Source organism: Colletes latitarsis, unplaced genomic scaffold (genome assembly GCF_051014445.1).
Source record: "Colletes latitarsis isolate SP2378_abdomen unplaced genomic scaffold, iyColLati1 scaffold0007, whole genome shotgun sequence".
In the NCBI taxonomy this organism is placed as follows: Eukaryota; Metazoa; Arthropoda; class Insecta; order Hymenoptera; family Colletidae; genus Colletes; species Colletes latitarsis.
This window is the reverse complement of record NW_027488367.1, coordinates 26,354,631-26,368,344: the sequence shown is the minus strand read 5'-3', so window position 1 is coordinate 26,368,344 and position 13,714 is coordinate 26,354,631.

The following is a 13,714-nucleotide window of genomic DNA, read 5'->3' as shown; positions in this document are numbered from 1 at the left end:
TGATGAATGCGAAAGTATGGGTCTGATGGGGGCAAATCCCAGGCCTAACCTAGACCTAGCATGAGTTATCCTCTAAAACATTGTTCGAGACCAGGATTAAGCGACTGTTTCAGTGTGGTACCACTTTACTACGTGATCCAAACCAGAAAAAACCCAGGACCTGTTCAACAAGTATGTGATGAATGCGAAAGTATGGGTCTGATGAGGGCAAATCCCAGGCCTAACCTAGACCTAGCATGAGTTATCCTCTAAAACATTGTTCGTGACCAGGTTTAATTGACTGTTTCGGTGTGGTACCACATTACTACCTGATCCAAACCAGAAATAACCCAGGATCTGTTGAACAAGTATGTGATGAATGCGAAAGTATGGGTCTGATGGGGGCAAATCCCAGGCCTAACCTAGACCTAGCATGAGTTATCCTCTAAAACATTGTTCGAGACCAGGATTAAGCGACTGTTTCAGTGTGGTACCACTTTACTACGTGATCCAAACCAGAAAAAACCCAAGAGCTGGCCAACAAGTATGAGAGATATGCGAAAGTATAAGCCTGATGCGGGCAAATCCTGGACCGAACCCAGACCTAACATGCGTTATCCTCTAAAATATAGATCGAGACCAGGTATAATTGACTGATTCAGTGTGGTACTACATCACTATGTGATCCAATCCAGAAAAAGCAACGGATCTTGCTATCAAGTATGAGAAATATGCGAAAGTATGAGCCTGATGAGGGCAAATCCCACACCTAACCGGGTCCTAACCGGCGTTATCCTCTAAAATGTTGATCGTGACCAGGTTTAATTGACTGTTTCAGTGTGGTACCACATTACTACCTGATCCAAACCAGAAATAACCCAGGATCTGTTGAACAAGTATGTGATGAATGCGAAAGTATGGGTCTGATGAGGGCAAATCCCAGGCCTAACCTAGACCTAGCATGAGTTATCCTCTAAAACATTGTTCGAGACCAGGATTAAGCGACTGTTTCAGTGTGGTACCACTTTACTACGTGATCCAAACCAGAAGTAACCCAGGACCTGTTCAACAAGTATGTGATGAATGCGAAAGTATGGGTCTGATGGAGGCAAATCCCAGGCCTAACCTAGGCCAAACATGAGTTATCCTCTACAATATTGATCGAAACCAGGTTTACTCGTCTGTCTCTGTGTGGTACCACATTACTACCTGATCCAAACCAGAAATAACCCAGGATCTGTTGAACAAGTATGTGATGAATGCGAAAGTATGGGTCTGATGAGGGCAAATCCCAGGCCTAACTTAGACCTAGCATGAGTTATCCTCTAAAACATTGTTCGTGACCAGGTTTAATTGACTGTTTCAGTGTGGTACCACATTACTACCTGATCCAAACCAGAAATAACCCAGGATCTGTTGAACAAGTATGTGATGAATGCGAAAGTATGGGTCTGATGAGGGCAAATCCCAGGCCTAACCTAGACCTAGCATGAGTTATCCTCTAAAACATTGTTCCAGACCAGGATTAAGCGACAGTTTCAGTGTGGTACCACTTTACTACGTGATCCAAACCAGAAATAACCCAGGACCTGTTCAACAAGTATGTGATGAATGCGAAAGTATGGGTCTGATGAGGGCAAATCCCAGGCCTAACCTAGACCTAGCATGAGTTATCCTCTAACATATTGTTCGAGACCAGGATTAGTCGACTGTTTCAGTGTGGTACCACATTACTACCTGATCCAAACCAGAAATAACCCAGGATATGTTGAACAAGTATGTGATGAATGCGAAAGTATGGGTCTGATGAGGGCAAATCCCAGGCCTAACCTAGACCTAGCACGAGTTATCCTCTAAAACATTGTTCGTGACCAGGTTTAATTGACTGTTTCAGTGTGGTACCACATTACTACCTGATCCAAACCAGAAATAACCCAGGATCTGTTGAACAAGTATGTGATAAATGCGAAAGTATGGGTCTGATGGGGGCAAATCCCAGGCCTAACCTAGACCTAGCATGAGTTATCCTCTAAAACATTGTTCGAGACCAGGATTAAGCGACTGTTTCAGTGTGGTACCACTTTACTACGTGATCCAAACCAGAAATAACCCAGGACCTGTTCAACAAGTATGTGATGAATGCGAAAGTATGGGTCTGATGGGGGCAAATCCCAGACCTAACCTAGACATAACATGCGTTATTCTCTAAAATGTTGATCGTGACCAGGTTTAATTGACTGTTTCAGTGTGGTACCACATTACTACCTGATCCAAACCAGAAATAACCCAGGATCTGTTGAACAAGTATGTGATGAATGCGAAAGTATGGGTCTGATGAGGGCAAATCCCAGGCCTAACCTAGACCTAGCACGAGTTATCCTCTAAAACATTGTTCGTGACCAGGTTTAATTGACTGTTTCAGTGTGGTACCACATTACTACCTGATCCAAACCAGAAAAAACCCAGGATCTGTACAACAAGTATGTGACGAATGCGAAAGAATGAGCCTGCTGAGGGCAAATCCCAGGCCTAACCTAGACATAACATGCGTTATCCTCTAAAATATTGATCGAAACCAGGTTTAATGGACCGTTTCAGTGTGGTACCACATTACTTCGGGAACCAAACCAGAAAAAGCCCAGAATCTGGCCATCAAGTATCAGAAATATGCGAAAGTACGAGCCTGATGAGTGCAAATCCCAGACCTAACCTAGACATAACATGCGTTATTCTCTAAAATGTTGATCGTGACCAGGTTTAATTGACTGTTTCAGTGTGGTACCACATTACTACCTGATCCAAACCAGAAATAACCCAGGATCTGTTGAACAAGTATGTGATGAATGCGAAAGTATGGGTCTGATGAGGGCAAATCCCAGGCCTAACCTAGACCTAGCATGAGTTATCCTCTAAAACATTGTTCGAGACCAGGACTAAGCGACAGTTTCAGTGTGGTACCACTTTACTACGTGATCCAAACCAGAAATAACCCAGGACCTGTTCAACAAGTATGTGATGAATGCGAAAGTATGGGTCTGATGAGGGCAAATCCCAGGCCTAACCTAGACCTAGCATGAGTTATCCTCTAACATATTGTTCGAGACCAGGATTAGTCGACTGTTTCAGTGTGGTACCACTTTACTACGTGATCCAAACCAGAAATAACCCAGGATCTGTTCCACAAGTATGTGAAGAATGCGAAAGTATGGGTCTGATGGGGGCAAATCCCAGGCCTAGCCTAGACCTAGCATGAGTCATCCTCTAAAATATTGTTCGAGACCAGGATTAATCGACTGTTTCAGTGTGGTACCACTTTACTACGTGATCCAAACCAAAAATAATACAGGATCTGTTCAACAAGTATGTGAAGAATGCGAAAGTATGGGTCTGATGAGGGCAAATCCTAGCCCTAACCCAAACCTAACATGCGTTATCATCAAAAATATTGATCGAAACCAGGTTTAACTGACTGTTTCAGTGTGGTACCACATTACTACGTGATCCAAACCAGAAAAACCTAGGATCTGTTCAACAAGCATGTGAAGAATGCGAAGGTATGAGCCAGATGAGGGCAAATCCTAGACCTAACGCAGACCTAACATGCGTTATCCTCTGAAATATTGGTTGTATCCAGGTTTAACTGACTGTTTCAGTGTGATACCACATAACTACGTGATCCAATCCAGAAAAAACCCAGGAGCTGGCCAACAAATATGAGAGATATGCGAAAGTATAAGCCTGATGCGGGCAAATCCTGGACCGAACCCAGACCTAACATGCGTTATCCTCTAAAATATAGATCGAGACCAGGTATAATTGACTGATTCAGTGTGGTACTACATCACTATGTGATTCAATCCAGAAAAAGCAACGGATCTTGCTATCAAGTATGAGAAATATGCGAAAGTATGAGCCTGATGAGGGCAAATCCCACACCTAACCGAGTCCTAACCGGCGTTATCCTCTAAAATGTTGATCGTGACCAGGTTTAATTGACTGTTTCAGTGTGGTACCACATTACTACCTGATCCATACCAGAAATAACCCAGGATCTGTTCATCAAGTATGTGAAGAATGCGAAAGTATGGGTCTGATGAGGGCAAATCCCAGGCTTAACCTAGGCCTAACATGAGTTATCCTCTACAATATTGATCGAATCCAGGTTTAATCGACTGTCACTGTGTGGTACCACATTACTACCTGATCCAAACCAGAAATAACCAAGGACCTGTTCAACAAGTATGTGAAAAACGCGAAACTATGAGCCTGATGTGGGCAATTCCCAGACCTATCCCAGACATAACTTGCGTTATCCTCTAAAATATTGATCGAAACCAGGTTTAATCGACTGTTTCAGTGTGGTACCACATTACTACGTGTCCAAACCAGTGAAAGCACAGAATCTGGCCAACAAGTTTGAGAAATATGCGAAAGTATGAGACTGATGAGGGCAAATCACAGGCCTAACCTAGACCTAACATGCGCTATCCTCTATAATATTGCTCCAAACCAGGTTTAATGGACTGTTTCAGTGTGGTACCGCTTTACTACATGATCCAAACCAGAAAAACCCTGGATCTGTTCAACAAGTATGTTAAAAATGCGAAAGCATGACCCTGATGAGGGCAAATTCCAGACCTATCCCAGACCTAACTTGCGTTGTCCTCCAAAATATTGATGGAAACCAGGTATAATGGACTGTTTCAGTGTCGTACCACATTACTACGTGATCCAAACCAGAAAAAGCCCAGCATCTAGCCAGGAAGTATGAGAAATATGCGAAATTATGAGCCTGATTAGGGCAAATCCCAGACCTATCCCAGACCTAAAGTGCGTTATTCTCTATAATATTGACCGAAACCAGGTTTAATGGACTGTTTCAGTGTGGTACCACATTACTACGTGATCCAAACCAGAAAAAACCCAGGATCTGTACAACAAGTATGTGACGAATGCGAAAGAATGAGCCTGCTGAGGGCAAATCCCAGGCCTAACCTAGACATAACATGCGTTATCCTCTAAAATATTGATCGAAACCAGGTTTAATGGACCGTTTCAGTGTGGTACCACATTACTTCGGGATCCAAACCAGAAAAAGCCCAGAATCTGGCCATCAAGTATCAGAAATATGCGAAAGTACGAGCCTGATGAGTGCAAATCCCAGACCTAACCTAGACATAACATGCGTTATTCTCCAAAATATTGATCGAAACCAGGTGTAATGGACTGTTTCAGTGTGGTACCACGTTAGTACGTGATCCAATCCAGAAAAAGCCCAGGATCTAGCCATCAAGTATGAGAAATATGCGAAAGTATGAGCCTGATGAGGGCAAATCCCAGGCCTAACCTAGACATAACATGCGTTATCCTCTAAAATATTGATCGAAACCAGGTTTGATTGACTGTTTCAGTGTGGTACCACATTACTACGTGATCCAAACCAGAAAACGCCAGGGATCTGTTCAACAAGTATGGGAAAAATGCGAAAATACGATCGTGATGAGAGCAAATCCCGGACTTTTCCCAGACCTAACTTGCGTTCTCCTCTAAAATATTGTCGAGACCAGGATTAATCGACTGTTTCAGTGTGGTACCACTTTAATACCTGATCCAAACCAGAAAAATCCCAGGATCCGTTCAACAAGTATGTGATGAATGCGAAAGTATGGGTCTGATGGGGGCAAATCCCAGGCCTAGCCTAGGCCAAACATGAGTTATCCTCTACAATATTGATCGAAACTAGGTTTAATCGTCTGTCTCTGTGTGGTACCACATTACTACCTGATCCAAACCAGAAATAACCCAGGATCTGTTGAACAAGTATGTGATGAATGCGAAAGTATGGGTCTGATGAGGGCAAATCCCAGGCCTAACTTAGACCTAGCATGAGTTATCCTCTAAAACATTGTTCGGGACCAGGATTAAGCGACAGTTTCAGTGTGGTACCACTTTACTACGTGATCCAAACCAGAAATAACCCAGGACCTGTTCAACAAGTATGTGATGAATGCGAAAGTATGGGTCTGATGAGGGCAAATCCCAGGCCTAACCTTGACCTAGCATGAGTTATCCTCTAACATATTGTTCGAGACCAGGATTAGTCGACTGTTTCAGTGTGGTACCACATTACTACCTGATCCAAACCAGAAATAACCCAGGATCTGTTGAACAAGTATGTGATGAATGCGAAAGTATGGGTCTGATGAGGGCAAATCCCAGGCCTAACCTAGACCTAGCATGAGTTATCCTCTAAAACATTGTTCGTGACCAGGTTTAATTGACTGTTTCAGTGTGGTACCACATTACTACCTGATCCAAACCAGAAATAACCCAGGATCTGTTGAACAAGTATGTGATAAATGCGAAAGTATGGGTCTGATGAGGGCAAATCCCAGGCCTAACCTAGACCTAGCATGAGTTATCCTCTAAAACATTGTTCGAGACCAGGATCAAGCGACTGTTTCAGTGTGGTACCACTTTACTACGTGATCCAAACCAGAAATAACCCAGGACCTGTTCAACAAGTATGTGATGAATGCGAAAGTATGGGTCTGATGAGGGCAAATCCCAGGCCCAACCTAGACCTAGCATGAGTTATCCTCTAACATATTGTTCGAGACCAGGATTAGTCGACTGTTTCAGTGTGGTACCACTTTACTACGTGATCCAAACCAGAAATAACCCAGGATCTGTTCCACAAGTATGTGAAGAATGCGAAAGTATGGGTCTGATGGGGGCAAATCCCAGGCCTAGCCTAGACCTAGCATGAGTCATCCTCTAAAATATTGTTCGAGACCAGGATTAATCGACTGTTTCAGTGTGGTACCACTTTACTACGTGATCCAAACCAGAAATAATACAGGATCTGTTCAACAAGTATGTGAAGAATGCGAAAGTATGGGTCTGATGAGGGCAAATCCTAGCCCTAACCCAAACCTAACATGCGTTATCATCAAAAATATTGATCGAAACCAGGTTTAACTGACTGTTTCAGTGTGGTACCACATTACTACGTGATCCAAACCAGAAAAACCTAGGATCTGTTCAACAAGCATGTGAAGAATGCGAAGGTATGAGCCAGATGAGGGCAAATCCTAGACCTAACGCAGACCTAACATGCGTTATCCTCTGAAATATTGGTTGTATCCAGGTTTAACTGACTGTTTCAGTGTGATACCACATAACTACGTGATCCAATCCAGAAAAAACCCAGGAGCTGACCAACAAGTATGAGAGATATGCGAAAGTATAAGCCTGATGCGGGCAAATCCTGGACCGAACCCAGACCTAACATGCGTTATCCTCTAAAATATAGATCGAGACCAGGTATAATTGACTGATTCAGTGTGGTACTACATCACTATGTGATCCAATCCAGAAAAAGCAACGGATCTTGCTATCAAGTATGAGAAATATGCGAAAGTATGAGCCTGATGAGGGCAAATCCCACACCTAACCGAGTCCTAACCGGCGTTATCCTCTAAAATGTTGATCGTGACCAGGTTTAATTGACTCTTTCAGTGTGGTACCACATTACTACCTGATCCAAACCAGAAATAACCCAGGATCTGTTCAACAAGTATGTGAAGAATGCGAAAGTATGGGTCTGATGAGGGCAAATCCCAGGCTTAACCTAGGCCTAACATGAGTTATCCTCTACAATATTGATCGAAACCAGGTTTAATCGACTGTCACTGTGTGGTACCACATTACTACCTGATCCAAACCAGAAATAACCCAGGACCTGTTCAACAAGTATGTGAAAAACGCGAAACTATGAGCCTGATGTGGGCAATTCCCAGACCTATCCCAGACATAACTTGCGTTATCCTCTAAAATATTGATCGAAACCAGATTTAATCGACTGTTTCAGTGTGGTACCACATTACTACGTGTCCAAACCAGTGAAAGCACAGAATCTGGCCAACAAGTTTGAGAAATATGCGAAAGTATGAGACTGATGAGGGCAAATCACAGGCGTAACCTAGACCTAGCATGAGTTACCCTCTAAAATATTGATCGAGACCAGGTTTAATGGACTGTTTCAGTGTGGTACCACATTACTACGTGATCCAAACCAGAAAAAACCCTGGATCTGTTCAACAAGTATGTGAAAAACGCGAAACTATGAGCCTGATGAGGGCAAATCCCAGACCTATCCCAGACCTAAAATGCGTTATCCTCTAAAATATTTATCAAGACCAGGTTTAATTGAATGTTTCAGTGTGGTACCACATTACTACGTGATCCAATCCAGAAAAAGCCCAGGATCTGGCCATCAGGTATAAGAGATATGCGGAAGTATGACCCTGATGAGGGCAAATCCCAGGCCTAATCTAGGCCTAACATGCGTTATCCTCTAAAATATTGATCGAAACTAGGATTAATGGACTGTTTCAGCGTGGTACCACATTACTACGTGTTCCAATCCAGAAGTAACCCAGGACCTGTTCAACAAGTATGTGATGAATGCGAAAGTATGGGTCTGATGGGGGCAAATCCCAGGCCTAACCTAGGCCAAACATGAGTTATCCTCTACAATATTGATCGAAACCAGGTTTAATGGTCTGTTTCAGCGTGGTACCACATTACTACCTGATCCAAACCAGAAATAACCCAGGATCTGTTGAACAAGTATGTGATGAATGCGAAGGTATGGGTCTGATGAGGGCAAATCCCAGGCCTAGCCTAGACCTAGCATGAGTCATCCTGTAAAATATTGTTCGAGACCAGGATTAATCGACTGTTTCAGTGTGGTACCACATTACTACGTGATCCAAACCAGAAATAATACAGGATCTGTTCAACAAGTATGTGAAGAATGCGAAAGTATGGGTCTGATGAGGGCAAATCCCAGGCCTAACCTAGACCTAGCATGAGTTATCCTCTAAAACATTGTTCGAGAGCAGGACTAAGCGACAGTTTCAGTGTGGTACCACTTTACTACGTGATCCAAACCAGAAATAACCCAGGACCTGTTCAACAAGTATGTGATGAATGCGAAAGTATGGGTCTGATGAGGGCAAATCCCAGGCCTAACCTAGACCTAGCATGAGTTATCCTCTAAAACATTGTTCGTGACCAGGTTTAATTGACTGTTTCAGAGTGGTACCACATTACTACCTGATCCAAACCAGAAATAACCCAGGATCTGTTGAACAAGTATGTGATGAATGCGAAAGTATGGGTCTGATGAGGGCAAATCCCAGGCCTAGCCTAGACCTAGCATGAGTCATCCTGTAAAATATTGTTCGAGACCAGGATTAATCGACTGTTTCAGTGTGGTACCACTTTACTACGTGATCCAAACCAGAAATAATACAGGATCTGTTCAACAAGTATGTGAAGAATGCGAAAGTATGGGTCTGATGAGGGCAAATCCCAGGCCTAACCTAGACATAGCATGAGTTATCCTCTAAAACATTGTTCGAGAGCAGGACTAAGCGACAGTTTCAGTGTGGTACCACTTTACTACGTGATCCAAACCAGAAATAACCCAGGACCTGTTCAACAAGTATGTGATGAATGCGAAAGTATGGGACTCATGAGGGCAAATCCCAGGCCTAACCTAGACCTAGCATGAGTTATCCTCTAACATATTGTTCGAGACCAGGATTAATCGACTGTTTCAGTGTGGTACCACTTTACTACGTGATCCAAACCAGAAATAATACAGGATCTGTTCAACAAGTATGTCAAGAATGCGAAAGTATGGGTCTGATGAGGGCAAATCCTAGCCCTAACCCAAACCTAACATGCGTTATCATCAAAAATATTGATCGAAACCAGGTTTAACTGACTGTTTCAGTGTGGTACCACATTACTACGTGATCCAAACCAGAAAAACCTAGGATCTGTTCAACAAGCATGTGAAGAATGCGAAGGTATGAGCCAGATGAGGGCAAATCCTAGACCTAACGCAGACCTAACATGCGTTATCCTCTGAAATATTGGTTGTATCCAGGTTTAACTGACTGTTTCAGTGTGGTACCACTTTACTACGTGATCCAAACCAGAAATAACCCAGGATCCGTTCCACAAGTATGTGAAGAATGCGAAAGTATGGGTCTGATGAGGGCAAATCCCAGGCCTAGCCTAGACCTAGCATGAGTCATCCTCTAAAATATTGTTCGAGACCAGGATTAATCGACTGTTTCAGTGTGGTACCACTTTACTACGTGATCCAAACCAGAAATAATACAGGATCTGTTCAACAAGTATGTGAAGAATGCGAAAGTATGGGTCTGATGAGGGCAAATCCTAGCCCTAACCCACACCTAACATGCGTTATCAACAAAAATATTGATCGAAACCAGGGTTAACTGACTGTTTCAGTGTGGTACCACATTACTACGTGATCCAAACCAGAAAAACCTAGGATCTGTTCAACAAGCATCTGAAGAATGCGAAGGTATGAGCCAGATGAGGGCAAATCCTAGACCTAACGCAGACCTAACATGCGTTATCCTCTGAAATATTGGTTGTATCCAGGTTTAACTGACTGTTTCAGTGTGATACCACATAACTACGTGATCCAATCCAGAAAAAACCCAGGAGCTGGCCAACAAGTATGAGAGATATGCGAAAGTATAAGCCTGATGCGGGCAAATCCTGGACCGAACCCAGACCTAACATGCGTTATCCTCTAAAATATAGATCGAGACCAGGTATAATTGACTGATTCAGTGTGGTACTACATCACTATGTGATCCAATCCAGAAAAAGCAACGGATCTTGCTATCAAGTATGAGAAATATGCGAAAGTATGAGCCTGATGAGGGCAAATCCCACACCTAACCGAGTCCTAACCGGCGTTATCCTCTAAAATGTTGATCGTGACCAGGTTTAATTGACTGTTTCAGTGTGCTACCACATTACTACCTGATCCAAACCAGAAATAACCCAGGATCTGTTCAACAAGTATGTGATGAATCCGAAAGTATGGGTCTGATGAGGGCAAATCCCAGGCTTAACCTAGGCCTAACATGAGTTATCCTCTACATTATTGATCGAAACCAGGTTTAATCGACTGTCACTGTGTGGTACCACATTACTACCTGATCCAAACCAGAAATAACCCAGGACCTGTTCAACAAGTATGTGAAAAACGCGAAACTATGAGCCTGATGTGGGCAATTCCCAGACCTATCCCAGACATAACTTGCGTTATCCTCTAAAATATTGATCGAAACCAGGTTTAATCGACTGTTTCAGTGTGGTACCACATTACTACGTGTCCAAACCAGTGAAAGCACTGAATCTGGCCAACAAGTTTGAGAAATATGCGAAAGTATGAGACTGATGAGGGCAAATCACAGGCCTAACCTAGACCTAGCATGAGTTACCCTCTAAAATATTGATCGAGACCAGGATTAATCGACTGTTCCAGTGTGGTACCACTTTACTACGTGATCCAAACCAGAAAAACCCTGGATCTGTTCAACAAGTATGTGAAGAATGCGAAAGTATGGGTCTGATGAGGGCAAATCCCAGGCCTAGCCTAGACGTAGCATGAGTCATCCTCTAAAATATTGTTCGAGACCAGGATTAATCGACTGTTTCAGTGTGGTACCACTTTACTACGTGATCCAAACCAGAAAAACCCTGGATCTGTTCAACAAGTATGTTAAAAATGCGAAAGCATGACCCTGATGAGGGCAAATCCCAGACCTATCCCAGACCTAACTTGCGTTGTCCTCCAAAATGTTGACGGAAACCAGGTTTAATGGACTGTTTCAGTGTCGTACCACATTACTACGTGATCCAAACCAGGAAAAACCCAGGATCTGTTCTACAAGTATGTGAAAAACGCGAAACTATGAGCCTGATGTGGGCAATTCCCAGACCTATCCCAGACATAACTTGCGTTATCCTCTAAAATATTGATCGAAACCAGGTTTAATGGACTGTTTCAGTGTGGTACCACATTAGTACATGATCCAAACCAGAATAAGCCAGGGATTTGTTCAACAAGTATGTGAAAAACGCGAAAGTATGAGCCTGATGAGGGCAAATCCCAGGCCTAACCTAGACATAACACGCGTTATCCGCTAAAATATTGATCGAAACCAGGTCTAATGGACTGTTTCAGTGTGGTACCACATTAGCACATGATCCAAACCAGAATAAGCCAGGGATTTGCTCAGCAAGTATGTGAAAAACGCGAAAGTATGACCCTGATGAGGGCAAATCCCAGGCCTAATGTAGACCTAACAGGCGTTATCCTCTAAAATATTGATCGAAACTAGGTTTAATGCACTTTTTCAGTGTGGTACCACATTACTACGTGATCCAAACCAGAAAAAACCCAGGATCTGTTCAACAAGTATGTGAAGAATGCGCAAGTATGAGTCTGACGAGGGCAAATCCCAGGCTCAACCTAGACATAACATGCGTTATTCTCTAAAATATTGATGGAAACCAAGTTTAATGGACTGTTTCAGTGTGGTACCACATTAGTACGTGATACAAACCAGAAAAACCCAGGATCTGTTCAACAAGTATGTGAAATATGCGAAAGTATGGCCCTAATGGGGGCAAATCCCAGACCTAACCATGACCTAACATGCGTTATTCTTTAAAATATTGATGGAAACCAGGTTTAATGGACTGTTTTAGTGTGGTACCACATTACTACGTGATCCAAACCAGAAAAAACCCTGGATCTGTTCAACAAGTATGTGAAAAACGCGAAACTATGAGCCTGATGAGGGCAAATCCCACACCTAACCGAGCCCTAACCGGCGTTATCCTCTAAAATGTTGATCGTGACCAGGTTTAATTGACTGTTTCAGTGTGGTACCACATTACTACCTGATCCAAACCAGAAATAACCCAGGATCTGTTCAACAAGTATAAGAGATATGCGAAAGTATGATCCTGATGAGGGCAAATCCCAGGCCTAATCTAGACCTAACATGCGTTATCCTCTAACATATTGTTCGAGACCAGGATTAGTCGACTGTTTCAGTGTGGTACCACATTACTACCTGATCCAAACCAGAAATAACCCAGGATCTGTTGAACAAGTATGTGATGAATGCGAAAGTATGGGTCTGATGAGGGCAAATCCCAGGCCTAACCTAGACCTAGCATGAGGTATCCTCTAAAACATTGTTCGTGACCAGGTTTTATTGACTGTTTCAGTGTGGTACCACATTACTACCTGATCCAAACCAGAAATAACCCAGGACCTGTTCAACAAGTATGTGAAAAACGCGAAACTATGAGCCTGATGTGGGCAATTCCCAGACCTATCCCAGACATAACTTGCGTTATCCTCTAAAATATTGATCGAAACCAGGTTTAATCGACTGTTTCAGTGTGGTACCACATTACTACGTGTCCAAACCAGTGAAAGCACTGAATCTGGCCAACAAGTTTGAGAAATATGCGAAAGTATGAGACTGATGAGGGCAAATCACAGGCCTAACCTAGACCTAGCATGAGTTACCCTCTAAAATATTGATCGAGACCAGGATTAATCGACTGTTCCAGTGTGGTACCACTTTACTACGTGATCCAAACCAGAAAAACCCTGGATCTGTTCAACAAGTATGTGAAGAATGCGAAAGTATGGGTCTGATGAGGGCAAATCCCAGGCCTAGCCTAGACGTAGCATGAGTCATCCTCTAAAATATTGTTCGAGACCAGGATTAATCGACTGTTTCAGTGTGGTACCACTTTACTACGTGATCCAAACCAGAAAAACCCTGGATCTGTTCAACACGTATGT